The following is a 22,718-nucleotide window of genomic DNA, read 5'->3' on the forward strand; positions in this document are numbered from 1 at the left end:
TTGCAATCTAGTAATGGAAAAAAAAAACTTACATACAGCTAACCTTGATAATACACAATGAATATTAGTCAAAAGGCACCCTAGCTGAGAAATAGCCACAGTCTTATAAATAATAACTGAACATAGATACAGAAATATTATCTACTTCAGGGATAAGTCAGAGAAGAAAAGATTGATTTTGTCCAAAGCAAGAATTAGTCAATTTCCTCCCTTTCAGGCCACATCAACATGACTTACAGTACAGGTCCACCGTTTTAGAAATGACTTATTGTACTGGGACTCGGGGAGAGGAAACAATAGGTAATATCATAGCTTATCTAGAGTGGAAAATAGAATGATTTTAAGGTGTGACACTGTGGAGTCAAATTCAATTGCCTTTCCCAATTTACAAATATGACTAAGAAAAGTGTGTGTGTGTGTGTGTGTGTGTGTGTGTGTGTGTGTAGGGGTAAGAAAAGTATGTGTGTGTGTGTGTGTGTGTGTGTGTGTGTGTGTGTGTGTGTGTGTAGGGGGGAATTGTGATTACCTAGTAGGTCAAACATAGAAGGCTAGTTGTATGGAAATGGAAGGCTTCTAGAAATTGTGGCTATGAGTTTTTCATATTGATTACTGCATGAAATTGCTGAAATCTCAAGTTCTTGAATTCTGTGGTGGTTTGCCCCAGGGAATGGCACTATGAGGAGGTTTGGCCTTGTTGAAGTAGGTATGGCCTTATTGGAGGAAGTGTGTCTCTGTGGGGGTGAGCTTTTGGATCCTCCTCCTAGCTGCCTGGATGTCAGACTTCTCCTGGATACAGTCGGATCAAGATATAGAACACAGCTCCACAAGCACCATGCCAAGCTTTCTGTCTTGATGGAAATAAACTGAATCTCTGAACATGGCAACCAGCTCCACTTAAATATTGTCATGGTGTCTCTTCACATGAATAAAACTCAAACTAAGAAAAATTTAAAGTCTCATCTTCAGACTGAACTTGGGGTGCATGTCTGGTTAGCTGCTGGGCCTCATTGGACATCTTAGCTTCTTCATCATTGTTCCTTTCAAGCCCCTTTGCCTGTGCTTACTGAGGTCTCAGTTCCCTTTAATAAAGGAGTAGAATGGATGAATCTACCTGAAAATGATGTTTGCAAATGTAAAACTCAGTCACATTTCAAATTTTAAATTATTCTATAAAACCACATAAACAGGAACGGAGAAAATCTCCAACTAAAATGTTTTCCAATCTCAACATCCTTCCTTTCAGAAGCTAATATCAAATGCACTCTATACCTCTCTCTAAATTTGTACATTTGTCTTCACTTGCCAGGCCAGTGGCACATATTCATCATCTCAGCATTCAGGGTGCTGGCACATGAGAGCTACACATTTCAGTCTAGCCTGGGCTATATAATGAGACTTAAAAAAAACCCACAATTTTATACACACATAAATTGTTTCTGGGGATTGTTTAGGGATAGTACTTTTGAAATCACATGTACTCATATTGCATTATGTGCAAGCTGCTTTAGAGACTATTCAGAGATGACTTAGAACTGGACTCTAACTCCATTCTGCATCTCTGGTTCCCTATAGCCCTTTACAAGAATCAACTTACTCTTCTGAGTTGGTCTTCAAATTCTTCATCAAAGAAGAGAAAATGTAGTGAAGTGCCCTGTGGTTGATAGTATGCTCAGTAAATTAAAAAACTTGCATCCAAGTTCTACACTTAAAAATATACCATAAGAAAAAGCTAATAAATAATCTAAAAGTGATCAAGGTCAGACAAACAGGTGGCTTCTTGTGAATCAATTGCCTAATGAATAAAGGAGCCAATCACTGGGTGAATAGGCAGGAATTCCGGGTTGGATGGAGGAAGAGAGGAAGAAGGAGAGAGTTAGGTCTTTTTGGAACAGGGACAGTGTAAGTGTAAGATATAGTTGCTAGAGGTTCCCGGTATCATGGCGGATCCACGGGGATTAGCCACGGAGGAATCAGATTTTAATAAGGCTTACAAGATCAGGTTTTAGTTGTTGTGCCCAGAGACTGAGTTACTATTGTTTCTGAACTAAGTTTGTGTTGAGTTTTCCTTCACAGGGTGGCTCGTCTTGGTTCAAGAGAGAAGGGTACTGTGGCAAAGCTTGAGTTTGCCTGATGTGCACCACAAAGGCCACGTAGGATTTGAAACATGGGACTAGCATGGTAGCGACCTGCAAGTTGGAACTTAGTGAGTTGGATAGAGAGACTGTGGAGTTCTGAGTCAGAGCCTCCATGAGATAAAAACAGGTCTGCCATTGCCCAGCTGTGCATGGTCAGCCAAGCAGCAGGGGCAGAGAGTTGGAGTCACACACAGCTCAGGAACATGCCAGATTCTTTTTTTTCTTTTTTTTTTTATTATTTCCCGCAACAGTTCCAGTTTCCACTTTGATACAATGTGTACATTTTACCTAGAAGGTTTTCTTTTGCCCACTGCTTTGAGCTTCATTTTTATTCTATCTCTGGATCCCTCATGACACAGAAAGCAGATCTTCTGAAAATAAATAAGATTGCATTGTGGAAGGTACAAGACCTTATGAAAGACAGAGTTCAGGTAAAAATTTTGAAGAGGATAATCTCCAGTTTGAACACTTCAACTGTGGTTATATAACATGCATGCACTAACACACACACACACACATATTCCAAATTCATCCATATTCCTGATATAAGGCCCTGTACACTTTATTAATGTACCATTAACAAGAAGACAGGACTCATAGCCCCTTGTCCTAATAATCTACTAAGGTTAAATCAAAATCCAGACATGAAACCCCAAATTCTCAGTACACAGGACATATTTCAATTTGATATGTAGCAGAGAATATAAAATTTCAAGTCATCCAATTCACAACCTTCATAAAAATATAAGAAAATCACCACCAAAGTAAAATAGCTCTATGATATTTTCAGAGTTGAGGCAAACCAGTTCTATTTTTTATTATTTCCTTCAACACAAAGATAATACTACTATATTAATAAATAGGAACAGAAGACTTTTCCTGGTCCTTACTGTGAGTTTGCATTCAAATTAAGCAAATTACCTAATATCTCATCCTTTAGACTAGTCATTTATAACATTCAAGTCAAATAATTTTGGTAACTATATATTCCTCTGTGTTAGGCAGCTGACACTGAGATTAAAACTGAATTGCCAAAACTTCTGCCCTTAAGTATCCTGCAATCACAAAAAGTAAAGAGAAAGAAGAGAGAATAATGAATAATAAAACATAATACAATACCCATGTGCTCTTGGAGCCATAGGAAAATGTGGTATGCCCAGAAAGAGCAACACCCTTTGCCTGGGCTTTTGTAAGTTGAGGAAACTTGGAGGCTATGATTTCTGTGAAACATAGCCTTGAGCTTGGTTCTCACCAGAGAGAGAGAGAGAGAGAGAGAGAGAGAGAGAGAGAGAGAGAGAGAGAGAGAGAGAGATGAGCGGGCAAGCTTGTGAGAACTCTTCCTGCTTTGTGCTTAAGAAGCAAAGGCACTCCATATATTAGCTTCACCTCATTTTCACTGTGCACATAGAATTAGAACATAAAACAGAAAGCAGGTGACACTGGAGATTGATGCCATCCAGTTAGCAGAGCAAGCTTTGCAATCCCTCCCCAACATAATTCTATCCCTTCATCTACAAGGCAGATGCTGTGAAGCAACAGGTGAGGTTCCCCTTCACTTAGATTTCATGTAGCTTTTGCAGCACTTTATCCTCTTGCATACTAATGGCAATGAAGTGCTATTGAGCAACAGCCTGTCACTAAGAACACAGATGACACAGACAAGCTAGGATGCTGGGCTCATTATTTACCATCTACAAGACTTTAAGTAAATAAGATCGCTTCTCTGAGAGTCAGTTAATTTCATTTTTATTATGAAAACGTGGGATAAATTTCAAAGTACAGTGCTTCTGAGTATTAAATTAAACAAATCATGAGGGATTTGGCATTTGAGGCATAAATAAGATACCTGTGAATGAAGAAGGGTCATGATGATGGTGGTGATGATGGCCATCCCAATTCTCATCCACTGTCTCATGATTCCCCAAGATCTAGAAAGAAACATAGCTAGATCTTAGTGTACACAATTAATGCACCCTCCATTGTATGCATTTTATGTGACTCCCCAGCATTTGCCTCCTAGTTTTACTGATACATAGCTTCTAGTCCTAAATTGAGACCTACTTTTAGTTAACCCTACTTTTCTTCTCTACCTTCTTTCTCTGACAGGAGCCTGGTATGACTGTCCTCTGAGAAACACTCCCAGAGCCTGACCAATACAGATCCAGGTGAACACAGCCAAACATCAGACTGAGTGTGGGGACCCCAATGGATAAGTTAGGGAAAGGACTGATGGGGTTTGCAACCCTATAGGAAGAACCGTATCAACCAACCAGAACCGCTGGCCCCCAGAGATCCCAGGGACTAAAACACCAACCCAAGAGTACACATGGAGGGACCCATGTCTCCAGCTGCATTTGTAGCAGAAGACTGCCTTATCGAGCATCAATGGGAGGAGGCCCTTGGTCCTGTGAAAGCTCAATGCCCCAGCTTAGGGAATGCTAGGGCGGTGAGGCAAGAGTGGGTGGGTAGGCAGGGGAGCTCCCTCATAGAAGCAGGGGAAGGGGTGATGGGATAGGGGGAGTGCAAAGGGGAGAGGGGGATAACAGTTGAAATGTAAGTAAATAAAATAACCAACTAAAAGATCTTTCTCAAACCTCATCCTATTCTTTACCAGCATTGCATAGAGTTCATTTGACATACATTTCTGTCGATGGATTTATATTATAATTGAATCCTCTCTTCTCAAGGAGCCCTAGTTTTACTCTGGCTGAATTCTTCTTCTCTCCCACTTTCTTATCCAGCACCTTTCAGACACATGCTTTTATTCTGGCTGTTTGCCCACTGATATCAGGCATAATGATCTTTGGACTCATCATACAGTAGCAATGAATGTGAAAGTCCATCTCTCAACATCTTTCGACTCTATAATTATCCTTCTAGATTCTAACTTCTTTCATTAGTTTCCTAGAAGGTCTAGATAATATATTAAAACATGAAAAATACAGACATTTGAGTAAATATTTGATCACAGTCCTGAACTAGCTCATAAAAACTCCATAGTGATTGTTCTTGCTTCATTGCTCTGAAATTAAATATAATATTATATGATTGGATATATGATTTCCACATCAACACTATCCTATTATTCTAGTAAACACAATAATAATTTAAAAATTGATAGTTATCTCTTTAATACATAAATGCTATCTATATAATTTTCAACTCCTGCTTTCCCTTTTCCTCATTGATCCTACCCCAGTTTCTTTCTGATCCAGCATCATATATGCAGGGTCTTTCATCATATGTACTTTTTTCATATAGTATTAATGTTAGATAATTTAGTATACATGAATTTATCATCAATTTGTATAAGTAAAATAAAAGTCAAAATATTGTGTTATTTATATATTCATACCATATATGTATATGAAATTTTCTATATAAAGAATAATACATTGATATCAGTATCTTAATGTAAATTGATCAATAACAAAAATTCATAGAGAATTTTGTACCATGTCATTATATTTTCATCAAATAGTAGACTCAAGAATTGGATAAAGCAAAAATTATAACCTAAACATACACATATAGAAAAGTCACAGTACTAGTGCTGGGCATGGTGGCACACACCTTTAATCCCAGCACTCGGGAGGCAGAGGCAGGCAGATTTCTGAGTTGGAGGCCAGCCTGGTCTGCAAAGTGAGTTCCAGGACAGCCAGGAATATACAGAGAAACCCTGTCTTGAAAAAAAAAAAAAGTCACAGTACCAAGCCAGTGTCTAAACAACTTTCAAGCAGACTTCTACTTTTATGCTGCTGAAACAATTGCCGACTTTGCTTGAAAGTGGGTCATCAGGGAAAGAAGTTGAAAAAGTGTGTAGACTGCTTGTCCTTTCAACTCCTGCTTTCCCTTTTCCTCACTGATCCTACCCCAGTTTCTTTCTGACCCATCATCATATATGCAGGATCTTTCATCATATGTGCAGGGTCTTTGCCAATATATTTTTTCCTCATCAGTAGCACAAAAGTTTTCAGACTTTGGCACACATAATCTTATAGTCTCAAGATGCTAATGAAATAAAAACTCTGAGGGCTAGGGGAGGGAGAGTGGAATCTCTGGGCAGCATGAAATTGGAAATTCTCCATATGCATCCTGACTCATAGCTATGGTCTCTCAGCTCTTCTAGAATGACTACTGAGAAAGAGGTGTGTGAGAAATAGATACCAAGCAAGAGGTGTAGCTAGCTCAGTACTGCAATCTATCAAGATAAGCCTGTTCTCTGATTTTTGTCCTCAACAAGCCTTGCTCCAAACACATTCATAAGAGTTTACATTGTGTAATGTACACAGTCCTACTCGTTTATGCAATAGGAGACATCAGTGAAACACACCTAGGAGCAAAACAGGAAACTTGTTCAACAACTTATGCAAGGATTCTATTGAAAGTATAATCATTTTAATTATGATCACTTCCTTAATAGAAAATTAAACACTGTTTACTGAGTTATTATAATCATTTGCTTGCTTTAACAGACAAGATTTTCTTGTTTAAAAAAATAAGAGTGCAGGGCTCTTCAGCAGAGAAGAACATTTGCTATTCCTACAAATGACCCAGATTTGGTTCCTAGCACCTACATTGTAGCTCACTAAAATGGGTAACTCTAGTTCAAGGGGATATGATGAAATCTTATCCAGTAAGCCTAAGAGAAACTGATAAAGTGGTTGCTTTTCCAAATACAGAAGTTATTTATATTTTTATTAATTAAAAATTTTCCTACAGTAGAGTTTAACTACTTTCTCTTCTCCTAAGTCCTCCTAGGGCCTCCCTACCTCTCCAACCACCAAATTTTATGTTCTTTCTCTCACTTTATCTTTAAAAAAAACCAAAAATTTAAATAAAAACAAACAAATTAATAACAAAAATTATGAAAACAAAACAACTACTAAAAATAAAAACAAAAATTATGATGTTATATATATATACATATGTGTGTGTGTGTGTGTTTGTGTGTGTGTGTGTAATAAATACATGTAAGAATGAAAATACTCTAAATAGAGTCAAGATAAAATGGGGAAGACAATGTCAACTAGATATCTTTGTCACCAAAAAACACCTCTGGTGTCAGTAATAAGTTAAATCTTGAGTCTTTAAGCAAAGGATCCCCTAGAAACTTCCAAGCATCACAGGCTATTTGTAAAGGTTCTTAGTTTCTCTTTGTTTCAACCTCGTGGCCAGGCCCTAACGTTGAAGACAACAGTTACTTATATCATTTTATAAAAAGAAGTTGAAGTCTCAGAAAAAGAACTGGAAGTATCATCACTGCTGATTAGTGTGATTGGTCCTTAAAAGTACTCTGTTCTGAAGGGAAAAAGTAATCGTGAATATGACCTAGTTACAAGCCTACAACAGGGACCTTTTCGCAAGATATTCTGATCATGGCACAAATGTCATCAGAGGAATCAACATTTTTTGTTAAATTCAAGGTCCATTCTATGACATGGAAGCAATCCCTGACACTGCTAAAGTGGTCAAAAAACGGAGATTAGGTCATGCCTAAGGGAAAATCAAATACTACTATTCTGCTGAAGGAACACTGTAATAAATTGATTCATAATGCCCTACTGCTATACACATAGATCCGTGACTCAGCCTTCATCAGAGAAGCTTCTTCGTGCAGGAGAAAGGAATTAACACAGGCATCCACAGCTGCACAGCATGCAGAGACAATACGCCCTTTGGAGCAGTCAGTCTCCAACACAGTGCCTGCCTTCATTAAACCCTTTCCTGCAAAACTCAAGCAACTCTGTGGACAAGGGGACAGAAAGGTTATAAGAGCCAGAGGTGGTGAATGACTCCAAGGGAAAGATGAATAAAACAAAAAATAATAATAGTCACTCCTAAAGATTTAAAATAACGCTTATAAAGATGTTAAGTCAACTCAAGGAGAAAATAACCCATGAAATACTGCCACATTGTAATTCCACTAAAACTATTTTATTTGTACATAGTCCTATGAAACTATTTCATTATCCATATTTTAGAAGTTTAGAATCAATACTTCTCCAAATGGACATTCTGTCCCTTTCTCTCTTGTTTTAATTTTTAAATTCTATACATTTGTATCACATGCAGTTTTATACATACACATATGTGTATATATGTGTATGTATACATGTAAACACACTCAGACAGACACACACTCAATAGATAGATCATTTTGATATATATATATATATAAAATCATATCTTTTTCTGTACTTTCTCAAACCAATTGTTTCAAATACATTGTTGTATTTGACAGATACTTTTGATAACTTTACTCTGCTTTTGGAATTTTAATAAAATATTTAACTCAGTTATAATTTGATTCAATTCTAGAGCTTCTGTTTGATTCTCTCTCTTTGTTGATCCTCATTTTGTACCTGCCTCATTTTTCTGATTACTGTTTAGTTTTCTCATTAAGTCGGTTTGATTTCTTTATGACCATTATTTTAAGTTTTCCGAATGGAAAACTTATATATCTGAATTTATATGACAGTTCTTTTCTGTTTTAATTATTTTATTCATTTACATCCCATATGTTGTCCCCTCTCCTGTTCCCCCAGAGTTCTTCATTCTATCCAGCTAACCCTTCAGCCTCTGAAGGAGTACTTCCCCCAAGCCCCCAGTATCCCTCTTCCCTACAGTATTAAGTCTCTACAGGATTAGGCACATCCTCTCCTTCTAAGGCTAGACAAGGCAGTCAGTCCTATGCTACATATGTGCCTGGGGCCACAGTAGAGCTCATGTATGCTTTTTGGTTGGTGACTTGGTGTCTGTGAACTCCCAGGGGTCCAGGTTAGTTGACATGGTTGGTCTTCCTATGGGGTTGCCATCCCCTTCAGCTCTTCCAATCCATCCCCTAACTCAACCTCAGTCCACAAAAGTCCCCAACTTCAGTCCAATTGTTGGCTGTAAGTATCTTTATCTGTCTCAGTCAGATGCTGGTAGAACCTCTCAGAGTACAGCCATTCTAGGCTCTTGTCTCCAAGCATAACATAGCATCCGTAATAATGTCAGAGTTTGATGTTTGCCCATGGAATGGATTCAAAGTTGGGCCAATCTTAATGCTTTATTTTATTCTTTTGATTAGGCCATACCTTATTGTGCTGCATAAATAAAAAAACTCATTCAAACTAGGATATTGAAGATGTATTTACTTGTGTAAAATCATCATAACATGATTTTTAATAGCCAATTACTAGAGATATACAAATGTATATAATGGCACTGATACAAAAACAGATCTTCCCAATAAGCCATCTCTCAGGATAACAAGTGGCAATATTAATATAAGCAAAGAGGGAGAAAAGATTCTTCTTCAAATAAGGAAACTTCATAAAGGAAGATGTAGCTGATTCTTTGTAAATATTTAATGATGACAACTTGCACATAATGTAGCAATCTGAGTCTAAATATCCCATCGCAAAAGGCAGAGGCTAACTGTAGACTATTTTTCTTCTTATATAAATAAATACAAATAGCACCTACCACACTTAACTAGAACCAAAGTCTTTACAACTTAAGGAACTTCTTTGCAGTCATAATCTCTCTTTAGACTTGAAACTGTGGGGCTTTACATGAAGTTTGTCCTAAGGTGTGGGCAGTCTGGAAGCCTCCATCTCCCTCCATTACCATGACAGAAGAGCTTCTCAGTGCCTCATAAAGATGCACCATGCAAGATAAAAAAGTTGTGACAAACATGTGGACTTCTCCTCACCCCATCTATTCAAAGTATTCTACAGTCCTGCCAAGAATCCGTGATTAATCCTAAGAAACAATTTGGGTAAATTCTATGACTGCTCTGAGACAAGTGACAAAATGATTGTAACCACTGGATCCATAGTTGAGTTGTTCCTTTAATTTGAATACACAACAGCACATTTATTGAGCCTAATATTATAGGAGTGTAGACAATTGATTTTTTAGGAAGGTCAATAATTCAGTATTACCTTATTCTGTGGTTTCAGATTTCCATTAGCAAATGATTTCCTTTGATAAATGTTTTATGATTAGAACTAGCTACTCTGATAACTTCATAATTGTTGACCTCACCATTGTTAATTTATACAAAACTCTTTTGTTCCTGCATCTTACTTACGTCCACTTCCTATTCCGTCTCAAACGTCTGTTTTCTCAATAAAATGCTAATGTCTACGAAGTGTCGATGCAGTTTTACATATTTATGATTCAGAGTGGTGCTGTGCTTATTGCATTCCTAGACCCTCACAATTGTCTGGATCACACTGAAGCTTCATTTGCTTGTATTTGCTCTTCTGCTATGTTTGCAATATCATCCAGTTTGATCGTTGATGGAGTAAGATGAATTCTCAAAGTAATTGTTATTTGGATTCCTTTTATAGTTATGAATATTGAATACTTTTGGTATAATTCTCAGCCAATTGAATTTCTTCATTTAAGAACTCTTTATTTCCATGTCCCAGTTTTTAATTGGGTTGTTTGAATTCTTGGTGGTTAGAGTATTTGCTTTTAGTTGTGGTAGTGTTTTAGTTTCAGTGTTTAGAGTTTTGTTTTGTGTGTGTGTGTGTGTGTGTGTAATTTATATATTCTAGATTCTAATCATCTCTATGGTGTTTATCTAGTAAATACTCTTTCCACTCTTTAAGCTATCTCTTTGCTTGAGCAATGGTGGCCTTTCATATATAGACACTTTAGGATTTCATAATGTCCCAAGTGTCCATTGTCAATTTTAGTGCCTATTGTGTCAGAGAAGTAATTTTCCTGTTCTTATAAGTTGAATTATATTCCCTATTGAAGCTATAACAGAATTGGGATATCAGGGCTTATGTTAAGGATCTTGATGCATTTGCCTTTATTATTTTGGAATGCATCTCCTGAACCTCTCATATCCATATGACTTTTATAATGAAAGGATGTTGGATTTTGTCAAAGGCCTTTCCTGCATCTAATGAGATGATCAAGTGTTTTCCTACCTATGTCTAATTATGTGGTAGGTAGCATTTATTGATTTATCTTCATCAAAGAGACAGCCTATAGTTCTCTTAGTGAGTTTTTATCTGTTTTGGGGACTGAGGTAATACTGGACAAAGAATTTGGTAGGAATTTTTCCATCTCTATTATAGAGAATAATTTGAAGAATGTTAGTAATAGTTATATGGTCTAGAAGAATTCTAAAGTAAATCTACCTAGCCATGGACTTTTATTCATATTTGGGATTTTGTTTGGGAGATTTTTAATGATTGCTTTTAGATAATTAGATTAGATTGTTTATTTTATCTTCGCTTAACTTTGGTAGATAATATTAATCTATAAATTGATATATTTCTAAAGTTTCCAATATATTGGAATATAGCTTTTTAAAGTATGTCTTTATGAGTATCTGAATTTCTTCAGTATCTGCTGCAATGTTACCTTTGCATCTCTAATTTTATTCATGCATGCTCTCATTTTGTTCTTTTAGTTAATTCTACTAAATGTTTATCCTTGTTGTTAATATTTTCAAAGAGCCAACTCTTGATTACATTAATTCTTTTTTAAATTTTTAATTGGTTGTTTTTTATTTATTTATTTATTTTGTCTTTGTTTTTCTTTTTTAAATTAGATATTGTTCATTTACATTAATTATTTGTAATTTTTGTTATTAATGTTTGACTTTATTCTGTTCACTTGAGCCCTGATTTTTGTCTCTTCCTGTTCTGAAATTTTGATTCTAGATTTAACATTTTAATTATAATATATCACAATGAGTTTCTTTTATAGTCTTGTGAATTTGTTGTTCAATAGATTCTTTCACCTGGATAGAAATCTCCTTGCCAAATTTTAGAATTAAAAACAAAATTATTGTAAACACCCTATGCTTCTGCTATGGTTTCTCCTATGTCTATACTTCGAAGGTTGAGCCTTTTCATGGTGTCCCAAACTCTCCCCTGATAATAATTCTTAAAAGTTCTCATTGAACATCACTGTGTGATCTAATATCTCTTTTTTCTCTTTTGTTTGTCTTCTACATGACTCTGTTTTCCACATGATCCATTCTGTTGATGATGATTTCCTAGAGTTTGTATTGTATTTTTCTTGTTGAGTTGTATTTTCAGCATCATTTTTGGTTGGCTTCTCTTCAGCAATTCAATTTTTTTTAATTCAATTGTCCTATCATTTATTGACTACCCCATTTCACTTAATTCTTCGTTTTTTATCTTGGTTGAGTTGTTCATCCATAGTTATGACTATGCTTTTCACTTCTTTTTCTAGAAGATTTTCCAGGTCATTACCATTGGTATATCCACTACTATATAATTTGTAATTTGGGGAACAGGGTCATGTAGTGTTAGTTTCATTTTATTTTTGTTTCTGGGCTGGGACTTGTACATCTGAAGTATGCTACACTCTAAATGGCTTCAAGGACTTGATATGGTTGAACTGATGAAGAAATGAAGAAATGACAGTCACATGGACACAGCAAAGATGGTTGCGTGAACTGAGCTCTCAGAGAAGTCTCAGAAATCCTGGAACATAGAGGTGGAGCCATTGCCTACAGATGAAAAGATAGTTTATTATATACAGAAAAACAACTGGACACCATAATTATATGCAGCTACAAAGAAATGGATATTTAGTCAATCTTAATAGGAGTATTCTCTATAGCAGAAGAGTCTTCAGACTGTAAACACCCCAGGGTTTATAGCTTTGCCATCCTTCTGCATCTCATTTAGTGAAGGCTTTGCCACTCCAATGTGACTGAAGCATTGGAGTCTAAGATATGTCCATGTCAAAAAAACCCTACATATTCATGAACCTGGTATCATGGCAGATGTTTTCAATCCAAACACTTAGGAGGCAAAAGCAGATCTGTGAGTTTGAGACCAGCCTGATCTACAACAGCAAGCTCCAGTACAGCCAGGACTACAAAGAGAGACCATGTCTCAAAACAAAACAACAATACACATTCAACTCATGACTTCCTTCACTCAAGTTTTCTTCTACTTCCTAAAGTAGTTTGTCTGTTATGTCTTTATTTTTGCTTAAATTACCTCACAATGGTCAGGACAAAATTAAGTTGTAAGAACATTGAGATATTGTTTTCTTTTGTCAAAACTGCACTGAAGGTTATTAGTTTAATGAAAATTATTTGAAAGCCTACTGCCTAAATATACAAGGAAGACCACTTGATGCTCCTCTTCTTTGATGTCTTCCTATGTGGTATTTCAAGTCTAGTTACTCTACTTTGAATAAGTTCTGGTCAAGCTATATTTTGGAATAGCAATCTTAGATAGCTTGGTATGTAGTCAGGATACCCATTGGAGATGTGATGATCTGGTTATCCTTGGGTGGATGCCTTTGGGTCTTTGAGGTGAGTGGTGTTACTTGTATGTGATGTTTTGCTCCACCAGATCTCAGGTGGTGGCTGCTGGCTTGAGAGTTTGGTAATGATACCTGTCAATGAGAGTCCATGTAGTCCTCTCATGGTGAGGGCTAGGGCCTTTAGATTAACTGGAATACTTTATGAGATGCTAGGCTCCAAGCAATCTTCAGTGTTAGTTGCTGAGGTCAGAATGAAAAATATCCACATTTAAATTGTATTTTACTTTCTTATTTTAAGAGCATGTCCAATCTGCCATTGTATTTGGCCAGATTGTAAGCAACACCACTATCCAAGCACCAGTTATCTAACTATGTCATTTTTTTCAGCTTGCTAGTGTTGGTTATTTTATATTATAAGAGAGCCTCAAATTTCTTTTAGTAGATTAATCTCTATCCTTGTGATTTAAGTACCAAGAAGATGGCCATCCAAGGTTCCTAAGGACACACATGGCTCAACTATATCTAATCAACATATCCTATCCCTCAGCTACAGGGATGCATTTCATAGATAACCTATATCAATAATAAAAGCAAAGCAATTGAGCTTATAAAGGATTGGAATATACATCAAACTTAATTGTTCCAAAACAGCCAATAGAGTAAGAACTGCTGTAGTCTTTTGTTGTAAGTGAGGATATCATGGCACAAATAGAAGTTTCCTGGACCAGATCTCAGAGCTCCTTAGTAGTACTTAGGTATAACCCTAGGCAGTCCATAGAAGTCTGGGCTCTGACCCTGGTGCTGAGAGGTTGGTCATGTGCTAGAACCACTGCAGAGAAAGAGCTGAAGAGGTAAATTGATGTATGAGCTACTCAATACCATAAGGGCATTTGTAGAGGAAAACAGATTGCAAAACAGACTCTCTTTCACACTGCTGAGGCCTTGGACCTAGAAGTTCCTAAAACCTGCAACCTGGCACTTGACAGTTTTGCTAATACATTTCCCTCTTCTCAACTTATTTTTCACTGGATTCCTTTCGCTTACAAGCACACTTACCAACACACCCTGACTATTAAAACTAGGGGATGGCAAGTTAAAAATAACCCAAGTTAAAAACTACACTTGAAATTTGCACAAGCAGCTGTCAATCACTCTAAAGCCTCAGCACAGAAGTAATAACTGCTCAAGCGACATAAGCATTTTAAATCTGTCAATAATATTTTGGGTGACGGAGAAAGATCCATGTTCTGTTTATACGATGGATAAGGCAAAACAAAGTTTACCTTGTTAAACCTTGGCAACCAAGAAGCAGTGAAGGTATCCTAGCTACCATAAACAGGGTGGCTACCATCCCTCTTTAAAAAGGAATAAAAGGAGATTCCCCTGTGCTTCTACATGACAGAGCTTCTCCAAAATTGACTAAAATGTCGGAAAGATTTTGTAAGATAGGGAAGCATCCCAGCTTTTATGTACACAGTGGATTCTATATTCCATTCTTTAACATGCAGGTAGAGTCCTATCTGCAAGGATCTTAGAGTGTAGAAATGTGAGCTTATAACTGCTTCAACAAAGATGATTTTCTCTGTCTACCTGTCAAGAGGGCAAACCAGTAACACCATTCAATAATAGAGGTGTCCAGAAACAATCTGAATAGTAGCAGGTAATTTGTCCTCCCATGCTGCCAACAAGACCCTGCTGGGCCTGCTACTTGAAAGTGCCCTCTAGTAATCAGCTTGTCTGATATGCCTGTGCTGCCAAATAGAGTGTCCCTAAAGGCACTTGAGGGATTTGAAGGGTCTATGGTTAGAGGATCAGTTTCCTGTATGAAGAAGTTACATCTGCCAGTGTACTAGCGTTTGATGAGTGAAAAGGTATTCCATATACTTGCATTCCTGAAAAGTGCAGAAAGCCCCCCCCCCCACAGTTTAATGTATGCAGTATTAATGTCTGCAGCCACTCTCTGATTTGATCACTTTACTGTTTTTTCTTTATGATTGGGCAATCTTATCCATAGTAACTATAACAGCTAACACTGTGCCAGGGCCTCTAATTTATGTGTTAATGTGGTGTTCTGGAAGCTTGAGGTTAAAATGATGAATATCACCTGGGAAGAAGATTGGAGGAGCACAAAATAGCTGGCAAGTAGCCTTGTGGAAATAGCTTTCAACTTTATCAAACCATGGGGTAGCATGTCAGATTATATTATGTACAATTAATTATTAATGCAGTCTGGGCCTTATTTTGAAAAACACAAACAAGCACTTCCAATAATTTTCTTCCCATGCAAAAAAAAAAAAAAAATCTGTTGTGCCCCTCAAATTGAGCAGCAAAATGTCCCTTACAAAATACCTTAAGGCTTCCATTTCTCCAGATTTAGCATGCATCTGAGACAAGAAAGCTTTCACAAGCCTCCTTGCCATGGACAAAACAGAGATGTGTTTTTGCTTAATTAAAATTCTTTTTTGGCAACAGATGTCCTTGCAAAAATAGCTCAGAGTGCGGTGAAGCATTTTTATGGGCTGGAGTTCAGCAACGAGAGGCCGTCATCTGCCTTCTCTGCTCAGAGAGCAACACAAGAGAACCAGGTGGCTGGTCACAGTTTGAAAAGTGAACAAATGTATTTATTCATTCTGAGCAATTTGCAACCTAGTGGGAGAGCAGGAGCCCTCTCCCAGCCCCTTGCTTCTGAGAGCAGGGACTGGGAGAAAAGGGAACTGCTTAATTACTCTGCACAGTTTTTTTTCTCACTAAAGCAATTAGCACCTAGAGGAAAGTCCAGGAGGACACAGTCGGGCCTCAAACACATATGGTGGCCGGAAACTGCTTTGCCTACTGGCTCAGGCACACAGGTGATTCAGGCAGCAATGTGGTCCCAGACAGGGCTGTGGAAAGGCTCTCTTCCTCCTTGGGAGTTCTCATCCACGGAAAAGCCAGTGTGCGGTGAGCGAGCTGGAGCATCTGGTCCCCAGATGATACAGGGGAAAACTAGAAAAGACTCTCCTCAGAGGCTCCCCTTTGGACTAAAATGGCTACTGAATGGCAGGTGAAAAAACAGATAAAGCAACAGCAGTCACTTGGAGCCTCATATGAACCTAAGCTGGGCTCCATGAAGGTGTGTTTTTTTCTCATGCATGAGGGAATTGAGCCTAAATCTCTGCTTGCAGACGGAACGGGCCTTAGACTTTTGACTCTCCTACCTTCAGAGCGCTAGGATATGAGCAGACCACCATGCCAGCTGGGATATATACCTTTAAAAATAAAATGATGATTGCTAGAGGCCTGTTTGATAGAGCTCATGACTTTTATGTATGACAATAATCACTGAGAATATGTGAGTCAATTCTCTCTCTCCATCTTTCTCTACCGTTCTCTTTCGCCCTCTTCTCTCTCTCTCTCTCTCTCTCTCTCTCTCTCTCTCTCTCTCTCTCTGTGTGTGTGTGTGTGTGTGTGTGTGTGTGTGTGTGTATACATTTTTTTAAACCTAGCTACAAGACAGGATTACAGAAAAGACATTCTCTTTATTTTTAGCCTACTGTCAATGGCTGAATCAGATAATCCACTAATGCACGGCTCCTTAATTAACTCAGACAATCACAGAAAGCTCACAACTAGATCTTTCCAGTAATCAAAGTCTTACAGAACCTCTGTAATATTTAGCCACTTCTGTTGGGAGGTATTGTAAAAAGTATTTTTTGAATGTCACTATTTGATCTGGACTAGTCACCCAAAAGCCACATCATACATGGCCTACCTCTTCCTTTTGTGCAAGTTATACACAGTAAGATACTATTTGAGTACCTTAAACTGTCTGATTTTTTGGTAGGTGGGTAGACACTTGAATAAAGGATTCATCCAAAAGCCTGCAAATGGAGGAAGAGTATTGTGTGATATTATGTACATATTAATTTGATCATCATTTGCTGAGAGATAACATTTACTGCTAGATAACAACCATATAGGAGCAGGGGCTTTGGTAGAGTGCTACACAACGTCCTGGACATCTGGAAGTTTGAGCTTTGACAGAGCAGGTAGCAGTTACAGCATTGAATTCATCCTTCATCCACTTGCTCATACATTATGCAATATAGTGTCATTTAGAGCTGAACCCTCCAGGAATGAGCCTTCATCATCCAGGCAAAGGGGACTACCTTTGATTTATGCACACTGACAGGCAACTTCAGGGTTCAAGCTTGGGAACTGATTATCAAATAGACCTCATGAAGAAAAACTTCCTGCTACACTGGGTCAAAAAGATTTCTAACCTGATTCTGCTTTGAGCTGAAGTCTAGGTACTAGACGAACAACTTCTAAAATAAATTTCTAGCAACATTATTAAAAGTTTTCAGTACTGTGTGGGAAGAGGATTCTGAAAAGGCTGGCTAGGATTAAAATAAAATTTTAATTTATTCAAGTATTGTAACTTCTGTTTTGGCTATTTGTGTCATTATCCTCTATATGCTTTCGCTTGGAGATTATAAATGAACACATAAACGTCTATGCATAGACCACATCTTAAAGTGAGAAAGTCTGTACTCAGCCTGCAAGACTGAGCCAATTAGAAGGGCCTCAAACAGAACTGGAATAAGCAAAAGGTTGCTGTCTGTTAAGAGGGACCCCTTTAGGTGTAATTCACCTTTCTTTAAAGTGAATTATAATTATATTCACCTTTCTTTAAAGTGCCACTATATACTCTCTTTATGATTTAAGGTGAATATGTCGGGGTTCTTTCTGCCTACTGCATTCAACATTCATGGGAAGTAACCTCAAAGGTACTTCTATTCACCGTTTAAACCTTTAGACAGATTCTAGAACCTCAAGCATGTAAAATGGCACGTCTCAAATCTTTTTGGAACTACAAATTTAAACTAACATGCTCAAGAATGTACCGCATAAATGTGCATGCTCTGAAATGTGTCTACTCTTAAAAGGGCTTGCCTACACGAACATGTGTGTGCTTCCTAAATAAAACTCTGAGACTACCATTGTTTCCAGAAAGCATTGCTTTGGAAATAATTCCAGCCCTCTCTTTACCTGCTGCTGCAGAAAAAGCCATTCTCCAAGTCCTTCCTTGGCCATGGTGGTTCTGGCTTTGTCTTCCCCAGTAGGTAAATTAGTCAATTCAGTTATGTAATTCAAGAAACAGAGACATTAAACAGAAAGGGAAAAGGCTCATAGAGGGAAAGACAACAAAAAATGACTTGTCCATCTCTGCAAAGTCGGTGTTATCAAGGAGTCCTACATATTTCTACCAAGGAGAAAGAAGTAGGTATTTATTTCATTTGTAAACATTTGCACAGGGTCTACAACATACAATAGATTAATTTGTGTGTGTATGTGTGTTGTTGTTGTTATCATTGATGCTGTTACTTTACTTTATGATAATTCATTCTCATGCACCTCCATTCACATTCTAAATCACAGGTCCCTGTGGCATATTTGAGGACCATATTGGCATTATTTCCTTCCTCCTTCTCTCCCACCAATTTCTCCTTTGTCTCTATTTCTTTTTTAACTTCACAGCCTCTTGCTTTATGCATATATCCTGAGTTTACTTAGTATTCATTCTCTATGTATATGTGTTTAAGGCTGACTGCTTGGATTGTATAAACTCTCAGATGGCTCATCCCTCTGAGAAGATTGCTTCTTCCTCTCTCAGAATATTTGTATACAGGCTAATTTTATGTCAATTTGACAGAGGCTAGAGTCGTCTGAAAGGAGGGAACCCCAAATAAATAAATTCTCCCATAAGAATGAGCAAGCTAGTAAACAGTGCCCACCCCTCCATGTCCTCTGGATCAGCCCCTGCCTCTAAGATCCTGCCCTGCCTAAATTCCTGCCCTGACTTTCTTCACTGATGAACATTGATATGGAAGTGTGAGCCAAATAAACCCTTTGCTCCATAGCTTGCTTTTGAGTCATGATGTTTTGCTATGGCAATAAAAACCCTATAAGACAGTCAATAATAAAGGAAACACCCTCTACTCACAGAATAAGCTGACAGAGCAATTGCTAAGCTATGGTATTCTGAAGGAAGTATATCATGTACATCTTCTATTTGAATACATTCAACTTACATTGGTTCAATTGGAATGTAACTCCAGAGTAAGTTGAGACAAGCCATGGCCTAGAGACTATGTGACTTCCAAAAACAAACAAACAAACAAATAAATAAAATAAAAATATATATTAATATAGGTAAATGTAAACACTTGACCAATATTGACAAACAAAAGTTCCTTCACGAATTCATTGTATTTAGCAGGAAGGTTGGGGTTCAGAGATATGTCTAGCAGGATCATCCGTGTTCCATGGATGTGGCAATCCAGAGCTCTTTTCCAAAGCCCTTCCATTTTCCTGGTCTTTACTCTATTTTCCATTACTATTCAACCCATGGGTTGCAAATTCAAGTGCTTCCCAAGACCTGGAATACCATAAGGAAATCCTGGCTCTACTGCAAGAGCTTCAAGTATGAGAGAATTATAAAAGTCATTGTAATTCAAGTCTCTTCGAAGTGTTTTGAGCAAGCAAGTTGACACATGAAGACCTCTGCTGGACTGCAAGCCTACCTTCCTTTAGAATATCCATATGATATGGCTAGAGAGATGGCTCAGTGGTTAAGAGCACCGACTGCTCTTCCAAAGGTTCTGAGTTCAAATCCCAGCAACCACATGGTGGCTCATAACCATCTGTAATGAGATCTGATGCCCTTTTCTGGTACATCTGAAGACAGCCACAGTGTACTTAGATATAATAATAATAAATAAATCTTTAAAAAAAAGAATATCCAATGCTATCCCAAAAGTCCCCCACATGCTCCCCCACCCACTCTCCCACCCACCAAATTAATACCTAATTAAAAAAAAAAAGCCAGGTGTGGTATACACAATCCTGTAACCTCAACCTCAGTGCTTATGGATGGCAGAGACCAGAGGATGGCACCAGCCAAGTTCCATGTTCTAATAGGCTCTTCTTCAGGGAACCAGTGTTATTTCAGAATACCCAGCATCCTCCTTTGGCCTCTACATGATCACAAACAATGGACATATACATAAGCAAAGTATATTTACTGAAATGAAGCTTCATCCAGCTCTTTTTCTTTCTGTCATACATGAGTTCCCTAAATACAATGAACATATATCATTTATAGTAACTGAATGATAGACACATGATAAACTATTGATCACTGAAGAGATGTTACTATCTGTAAGTCATGTTCTGATTCTAGTATATGAAAATGTATAAGCTGTACCTAAAATGGAAACTCATAGAGAATAAAGAGCTAAAACAAACAACAAAAAAAAGAAAACAAACAAAAAACAACAAAAAAAGAATATCCATATGCAGCATATTCAGGAGTCATCCTCACCACATCCTTTCCCATTTTGCTGCTTCCATTGTACAGTCTCAGTGTGGTATGGCTCTAGGCAAATGCTCTTTCTATACAAAGTTCAAGAGTAGAGAAAGGACAGTAGAATTTGATCACTACATACAGTATGCATGAACAGTAATAGGACATTGAACCATATCACTATGTACAATTAAAATATGGGTTTAAATGTAAGAGAATATGGGAGTTTTATACTATCTTATTAGCACTTAGCTCACATTTACAATTGTATCCTAAGTGCTTAGGTTACCAAATATTTGAATTCCAAATAAAAGATGAGACTGTGCCCAAATAATTATACAGATCAAACCATCCATAAATATATTATTTGCTGCTAACTATAATAAATATTTTATGAAATTTCAAGTATATGTCATCATACATACACATGCATGTATTTAATATTCACTTGGCAAGCTATATATACTGACTAACATTAGAAAAAAGTTTTGTGTTATTTTATTAAGGGAAGAATGAAGCAAGATAGAATAAAAAGAGTGGGAGTTAAGAAAGAAGACGTTGCTTTAAGAGGGATGGGTTTTCTTTAGTTAAAATTATTCATGTGATCATCATCACATCTCATCTACAAGACAGAACCTATGAAATGAAAGGCTCTGCACCAGAAGACCATGTCTTAAATGCAGCTGGCAGGACTTGGCTTTGTTTTTTTCTTTTTGTTTTTGTTTGGAGGGGGAGGTGTTTGTTTGTTTGTTTGTTTGTTTGTTTTAGAAATATATAGCAATTATGTCTAAAAATTGAAAATTTTCACTTTAAGTTTCTTATGTTCTATACTCGCTTCCAAAACAGCATGTGACCTCCAGTTATCTCTGTCACAATTGTACTGCCACAAACATTTACATGGCCTGAATGGTCTCCTTAGACAGTTGAATTCAACTACATCCAGAGTAGCAAGGAGAGATCCATCTGCTTTTGTGCACATAAGTGTTGTATGAAGTCTACAGAGAGATGCAGAGACAGAAAAACTAGAAGGTTTGGACTGGGTCTCTAAGGGCAGAAGGGTTAGAGGAGGACTTGCCTATGCTTTTTAAAAATAGGACATCAAAAATTAAAAACAACATATATGAATATATAAAATATTCAGAGCACTGGAAGATACCGTCTCCCATCTCAAGGGCAGCGATTATTACTAAGTGAAAAAGAAATCATTGAAAGAATCAATGCTGGTCTAAGTCTAGACCATACGGCCAATCAAGGGGCTTCTGGGAAATTCTCTTAAGCTTACAGGGGCTGGGAAGGGAATGAAACTCTGCAAGCTATTAGAAGACACAAGGTTCTTCCTCCTTGTACTATGTGGTTTCTTTGTAATCCAAAAGGATCCCTGGCTAAAGAGTAGACCAGAAATGTAGAGATTCCTTGAAAAATCAACTGCAGCTTTTAGTCATTAAATATCCTCTGAAGAAAAACATGTTGCAGAAGAGAAGCTAGATGAACAGCAACACTATGTCTTACATATTCCAATTCTGGTTTATGAGATTGAAAAATATATCTTGGAACATGATATTCAGGTCTAGGGTAACTTGGAAGCTGACATTGAAGTGCATTCTATGCATTCATGGGCATACCTATTTTATTCCCGTTCTTAACTATTTCAGTTAAATTACTTTAAAATGTCAAGGCTGTAAGAAATGTAAATACATAGTTATGTCCAAAGATGAAAGAGGAGTACATACAAGAGAAGAGAATGTTCATAAAAAATAATTTTCCAACTTAAGGAATATTAACAAAGAGGGTCAAATAAATGATTGCTTAATAAGGAGAAGACAGAATTGAAGGGAAATAATAAATCACATGGAGCTGTTTTAAAAGATTCATTCGACAGGAAACAGTTTACCAGTAGCTTAGTCCAACTCAGCTATAATAATATTTTAGCTATGTGGTATATTTTGCAAGGCATAGAAAAGTCCCCAGAT

The 22,718-nt window shown here is 37.3% G+C and overlaps 1 long non-coding RNA gene across 1 annotated transcript in view; it reads right to left on the reverse strand.

Moving 5' to 3' along the window:
* The window catches only part of Gm13481 (predicted gene 13481), a 395,046-nt gene that overhangs the window by 20,907 nt on the left and 351,421 nt on the right, over positions 1-22,718 (reverse strand). The window contains exon 4 of the long non-coding RNA NR_166463.1: positions 3,982-4,063. This is a non-coding gene — a long non-coding RNA (predicted gene 13481). The remainder of the gene's footprint in view (positions 1-3,981; positions 4,064-22,718) is intronic.

The sequence above is a fragment of the Mus musculus genome, chromosome 2 (assembly GCF_000001635.26).
Source record: "Mus musculus strain C57BL/6J chromosome 2, GRCm38.p6 C57BL/6J".
Lineage (NCBI taxonomy): Eukaryota > Metazoa > Chordata > Mammalia > Rodentia > Muridae > Mus > Mus musculus.